The following is a 7180-nucleotide window of genomic DNA, read 5'->3' as shown; positions in this document are numbered from 1 at the left end:
CTCTCTCTCTCTCTCTCTCTCTCTCTCTGACTGTCTATTCTGATATGTCTATTCATATGTGTAACTGAAATGATACATTTTACAGTTACAATGATATTTTAAAAAAAAGGCATGGGTTTCCGAGGCTACAATGATATTGACAGGAGGAGCTTGGTATGCAAATACTTGCACAGTTGCAGTTTGTGTCTTGTTCATAAAAGCCTCTCTAACTTCAAGATGTTGTATCTGTAAATATGGTTCATATAAAGATGTTGCTGTTGTTACTTGGTGTTCTTGTTTCTCTGGGTGTTGAAGGTCAGATCTTGACTGAGTCTGAACCAGCTCTTAAAAAGCCTGGAGAAACTCACAAATTGACATGTACAGCCTCTGGATTCACATTCAGTAACCTTCGAATGAATTCTGGATCAGACGGGCTCCTGGTAAAGGACTGGAGTGGATTGCCTTCATACACACAGGCAGTTCTCATATCTACTACTCCCAATCAGTCCAGGGTAGATTCATCATCTCCAAAGATGATTCCAGGCAGCAGTAAGCTGTACCTCCAGATGAACAGTCTGAAGACTGAAGACTCTGCTGTTTATTACTGTGCTAGACAGTCACAGTAGGCTGCAGAGCTGTACAAAAACTAAAGATGTTGAAGAACTTCCTCTTTTCACTTTAATTGATTAGTATAAACAATGATGCTTTTAACACATTTATGAGAATTATAGTAATTATGTTCTAAAACGACCTTGTACCAGTGTAGTCTTTTTTTGTTTGTTTTACTAGCCATGAATTAATCACAAATTACAGAATAGATGATTTAAAGGATTTAAAGGACTCTGCTGTTTATTATTGTGCTAGAGGGACACAGTGACTGGGGGTTGTTGAACAGCTGTACAAAAACCCTACCACTCATTCCAATTACATTATATGAACTACATTAATCATATTAAGACAATAAATAATAGCTAGGTTAATCCCATGACATGGCTTTAAGGCTTGTTTAAAAAATAGTTGTTGAGGGGAGAAACACTGAGCCATTTAAAAAGTGACCATGATAAAATCTGAACCTAAAAACATTTGATTAGCTGCCCTTTAAAAAGCCAGTTCCACACAAACAGTAAGCTATTAACCTAATTAAAACTATTAAAGTTAAATAAAACAGATGTCTTTACATTCAAATAATGAGCAGAAATAATGAAGTCATTGTCTATTTAAACCTTTTGAGGGCAGTTTATGCAAAGTGTCTCTCTCTAACTCTTCATAAGCAGACTCTCAGCTCTGGTCTTCTCATTGATGTTAAACTGACTGACATTAGAACATGGAACTGAAGACTGGCAGCAGTTTACTACTGATGATGGTGTCTATATTCAGTATCAGTGAGTTGTTGTTGGTTAATCTCATATGTCACTGTTATATATGTATTAAACTTCTTAATGACTTAAATCATTAAATTACTTAAATCTACAGGTGTTAAGGGTCAAACTTTGACTGAATCTGAACCAGTATTTAAAAAGCCAGGAGAATCTCACAAGCTGACCTGTACAGCGTCTGGATTTACATTCAGTAGCTATAGCATGGCTTGGATCAGATAGGTTCCTGGTAAAGGACTGGAGTGGATTGCCTATACTAGCGGTCCCACCTACTCCCAGTCAGTCCAGGGTCGGTTCATCATCTCCAGAGACAATAGCAGACAGCAGGTGTATCTCCAGATGAACAGTTTGAAAACTGAAGACTCTGCTGTTTATTACTGTGCTAGAGAGTCACAGTGACACAGGAGGCTGCAGAGCTGTACAAAAACTAAAGATGCTGAAGAACTTCCTCTTTTCACTTTAATTAATTAGTATAAACAATTATGCTTTTAGACAAATGTATGATAATTATAGTAATTATGTTCTAAAACGACCTTGTACCAGTGTAGTCTTTTTTTGTTTGTTTTACTAGCTATAAGATAGAGTGGTGGTTCACAGGTAATTGAACATCGCCATGGAACATCGGAAAGAATGCTAGACAACTGATTCCATTTAAGCCATTTATTTTCCATTGCACACATGAGCATATGTATGGGCAAGGAGGTGATGAGGCTTCAGTTATGTTTTTTTGGGCGGTGAAACCGCCCCTATAAGTGAGGTTTGGATATTTGTACAACAAATCCTGCACTGTGATTGGCCAAAAATGTACCCCGCCTAACCCTGCACCGTGATTGGCCAATCACAGTCTATTCAGGACTGTGATTGGCCAGTGTCACATGACACATGTGCATAGCCCTATATAAGAAACCATAACTTAAAAAAACCCATAGATTAGTTTTTTTTAAGTTATGGTTTCGTCCATCATAAAGAGTGTTTCAATAAATGTATTTATTTTTTGTACATGATTGGTTGACTCCATTCAGTATTGTGATTAGCTAGCAAGACACCGCCCACTTCACACTGGGTGTGATTTTTATTACTATAGAAAAATTAACACATAATTATTATACAACTCAACACATTAACAATGAACAACAATTAAGACAATGATGAGTAGCACTCTGGAGGAGTGGGTAGTCCTACCACTAATACATCAGAGTACTAAACACCAAACACATTGCACAATATTCTCTAAGTTAACTTACTGCATTTCCTAGATTACTTTTAAGTACATTATGTGCACTACACATTACACACAATCCTCTCTTAAGTGTTAAAGGCAAGCAGGTGAACTAACATTAATTATATTTATCACAAGCAATATAATGCAACATAGGAATCACAAATTGACAACAGAACTCACTTCAATGACGCATAACCATAGCCTGTTGAGACTCCAGGACAGAGGAGTTGTTGCTGCTGCTGCTGACAAACAAGAACTGGAGGGACAGGCACTCAAGCAGTATATAGATGGGTTTCCTGTTTGTAAACATGAGAGGATGATGCGCGCGCAGTGGAGGGATGAGCCTATAGAGGGCGCTATTACCCGCAGCAGCTCTGGCCATTGTACATTCATAAAATAAATGGTCTTCACCGGGTTTAATGAAAGTAGATTAAATTATGCAGTTTGTAATATCTTCTTTACTCAATAAAAATGATTTGTCGGAAGTTGGATCTGTTTGTATATAATAGCAGCATTATGCATATTATGCCTATAATAGCAGCATTATGCCTATCTAAATCCCGAGCAAAACAACAGAGTGAAGGGAGCTTCCGGTTTGTTCTACCCCAAGCATGCGCAGATTGCGCACTCTGCTCTGTGATGACGTCGCGCGTGATGGTCCATTGTGGAACCTTGGGCCGTCAACCTTTACTTTATAGAGTGCAGTCAGAAGACAGGCCTTGATAGCCACAGCGTTGATATACTGAATGTAATAGATAAGAACTTCAGAATTCTCCAGGCGCTCAACCGAACGCTTGTTTGCATGCAGACTTAGATGTGGAGCGAATTGCCTTCGTGATATATCAGGTCGTATTGTTTTAATATCATTAATTTGCTGTTCTTTTATTCACATAGTATAGAGGGAATCTCCCTTGTTTGTCAATAAAGATGCCTTGCGCATGTAAAAGGTAATTTCTGTGTATGTCGTCTATAAACTGGACTTTAGGGTTTATTGAACCAAGAGTGACAGGTCTGTCATGCCACATCAGCTGGTGACCCCGACCGTGACCCTGTCCAGTCCAGACGACCGCTGGATCCATAAGATCCAAATAACAATTCGCCCATACACTATGTGCTACAATTCCTTGGGGCCCCAGGAAGGGTACACGCGGTGCTATATGTGAATTGTATTATACCAAATTTAGGTCAATTATTAAAGACAATGTGTAAATATGATTGCATACATGTGAAGTCACCACTGAACAGCAGATTGAATGACCTTTGTGTTTAATACTTAGGCTCTGTACTTCCTATACCCCATGATGTCCTGTTAGCGTGGCTGGGTGGACCGAGTTGATCCTCCCAGCAACTGTCTCTGTATATGTTTATGAGACCACCGGAGACACCCCGACGTTTTTTTTACACGGATGTTTAACTATCAGCTGTTACTATCAGTTATTTGTCTTTATTTATATATATATTCATGTCAAGGCCTCTAGAATAACCCACGATCCAACTTGGGTGTTCGAGCAATGCATGGCTATATATATAAATATATGGATTTATTTTTGTTGTACCTCGAATTACCACTTTTTCACGCTTTGGTTTTCGGTGCGGGTGAATTTATCTAATATTAGTTTTACACTAGATGTAGGGGGTTTGTCTGTGTGCCTGCATGAAAATATCCTTACAATTGTCATAATGGTCCTATAGTTTACTGAGACACTACACTGTTTCTCTGTATTCTGTGGTCCTATAGTTTACTGAGACACTACACTGTTTCTCTGTATTCTGTGGTCCTATAGTTTACTGAGACACTACACTGTTTCTCTGTATTCTGTGGTCCTATAGTTTACTGAGACACTACACTGTTTCTCTGTGTTCTGTGGTCCTATAGGTTACTGATAGACCACACTGTCTCAGTGTACTTTATGATCCTATGGTTTACTGAGACACTACACTGTCTCTCTGTATTCTATGATCCAACAGTTTACTGAGACAATACAATAAGTGGCCTTTACTAGGATCTCTAAACCGCAAACCACGCCGGGTACATGGGAGAAGATAGCGTGTAGCCTAAGTTGTGTACGTTATGTGTCGTTATGTGTTATTATGTGAAAGCTGGGACTGCGGCTAAGAAAATACTACAGGTTATATTATGTGAAAGCTGGGACTGCGGCTAAGAAAATACTACAGGTTATATTATGTGAAAGCTGGGACTGCGGCTAAGAAAATACTACAGGTTATATTATGTGAAAGCTGGGACTGCGGCTAAGAAAATACTACAGGTTATATTATGTGAAAGCTGGGACTGCGGCTAAGAAAATACTACAGGTTATATTATGTGAAAGCTGGGACTGCGGCTAAGAAAATACTACAGGTTATATTATGTGAAAGCTGAGACTGCGGCTAAGAAAATACTACAGGTTATATTATGTTTAAGCTGAGACTGCCACTAAGGGGCGACCCCAAAAATACTACAGGTTACATGCACGTTATGTTTAGCTCCAGCATCCGAGCGAGGTGACGTGAACGGCTGGCTCTGCAGCCTAGGGTTGCCCCCTAAATAGTACTACAGTGTGTCATATATGTTGTCTTGATATGTATGTTATATGTACGTCATCCGAATGAATGAAGGCCTCTGTAAGTCCTGTCTGTTTGTTTGTTGTTGTTTTTTTAAGGAGCATCCACTAGTCTACACCTTAGTGGAGACTATTCTTCCTGAGGTCCAGGTTTGTGCTTAAGTACAGTCTTGAGGTATTGTTACTTTAAAAAGCCCTTACAGCTATCTGTATTTTTACTTCCACTGCATACATCTCAGAGGCAGACAGTGTGCTTCTGCCCCTGCAAAACACCTTGAGAACGTTGGTAACTGTTTACTTTGAAGTGGTAGATAATTGCTGCAGAACCACTTCAGCCCTGCATACAGCTCAGCCATTTGGAAATTGCCGATCTACAAGCTCACAAGCTATTTCATCTCAAGCACTTCGTGCTTGTGGATCTGCTATTTTCAAAGGGAAACTTGTGCATGTTAAATCTGAGAAATTGTGAATGGGGACAGGCTGCCTATTACTGTAAACACTTCTCACGTTGGTGTCTCACTCCACTCCGATACCATTTTTTGTTTTTGGTACTTTGACCCAAGTACATGTCAGTGGATAGTGTAATCTGCTCCGTAAGCATTTTGTTTAGAGATTTTGTCCTGCTTAGGAATTTAAACAAGGAAGATAACCGCCTGCACGGGGTTCAGTGGTGGAAGCCAAGGTCACGAAGTACATTTACTCAAGTGTTCTACTTGAGTAAATTTTGAGGGTCCCATTTTGTATCTCACTAGAGTGGTTCCAGTTTTCAATACTTTTACTTCTACTTAAGTGTACATTTCAGAAGCCGACATTGTACATTTACTCCAGTATGATTACTGGAAACCGTGGCTGTTTAGGCTAGCTCAATAGTGACTCATTGTGCTAGTAGAATCTGCTATTGTTGTTAGAGTTATGAACAGTCTGAAATACGCTATAACTATGATTCGTAATCCCAGAAATTAAGGACACAGATAACTAAGTGGGTAGCCCTTAGATTAAAAGATTGGAGTCAGTTATTTTGGAAAATGGAAAAAGAGGAAAAAAAGCGAGGAGAGAAATATGATGTTCAAATAAATTAGTTTCTTCAGAGAATGAGGTTAGGGGGTAGGCTCCCCAATCCCTTGTTCTCAACAGGCGGCAGCGGGGTCGCAAGGCTCCCAGAGCACGTTAAAAACGAAGTATAGTGCTGGGGGAGAGACTGAAGGCCCTCGTGTTCTGTCAAGGATGAATCAACATCCTAGCTGTGTTTTCCGTCTAGTCGGTGTGCCGACTGCCGCTCTCTCCTAGGGTTGGCAGCACATGGTGCGTGGATGACAGTCCACACCTAACCGGACGGGAGTGCGTGACTCACCGGTTACAGGCAAGGCGGGTGAAAACGGTTAATATTCTGGTTCCCGTAGCCAAGCGGGGCCAGGACAAGACCGTCGGTTTCCTGCCTGGGGCGCCAACCACGCCTACGGGTAAGGGATCGCTATCGACTGGGTCACCCGCCGGTCGGATCGCAAAAAGCATTAATTCCATGGCGTGCTCCCCGACAGGAGGCGGGTGTGGTCGCTGCGTTCGGCTCAATGTACAGTCAGGCCATCACAAACTGAAAGCGACCGCCGGAGTGCTACAGTTACTAAGCGAGTGATGCTCCTGTGATCGGTGGGCTTTGAAAAGAAGACGCCGGGAAGCAGGAGACTTGAACTCTCTATCCAGGGTGACCTGGGTGTAGACCTCAAGTGGAAAGGGGTCTAGCCTGGGACTGCGCCCCGGTGGGGAGGTTCGAAAGACTTAAGTGTCTGCAAAAAAAAAAAAAAAAAAGAAAAAAAAGCTTCCATACAGTAAGTGAGTCACTCCCCTCAGAGAGAGAGAGAGAGAGAGAGCCTGGCGCAGCACTATAGAAAAAAAGGGGGGACCCTGTGAACTGATCAGATCTTATATGCAGAAATAATGTACTGTGACCAAACTAAGCGTTATCCGTAATAATTGTATCAATTTGTAGATCTGCTATTTTCGTTAAATTTTATGCACAGTCTGCAATATGTTGTATACCTATG

General features: G+C 40.8%; 1 gene segment (V, D, J or C); it reads left to right on the top strand.

The window, feature by feature from the left end:
- The first annotated feature begins 248 nt into the window (after positions 1 to 248).
- Positions 249 to 605, top strand: LOC308099535 (immunoglobulin heavy variable 3-21-like). The segment is given in 1 exon: positions 249 to 605.
- Positions 606 to 7180: the final 6575 nt, after the last annotated feature.

The sequence above is a fragment of the Gymnoscopelus braueri genome (assembly GCF_963280865.1).
Source record: "Gymnoscopelus braueri genome assembly, chromosome: 13".
NCBI lineage: Eukaryota > Metazoa > Chordata > Actinopteri > Myctophiformes > Myctophidae > Gymnoscopelus > Gymnoscopelus braueri.
Note: the sequence above shows the minus strand (reverse complement) of the source record. Positions and strands in the feature narration are given on the sequence as shown.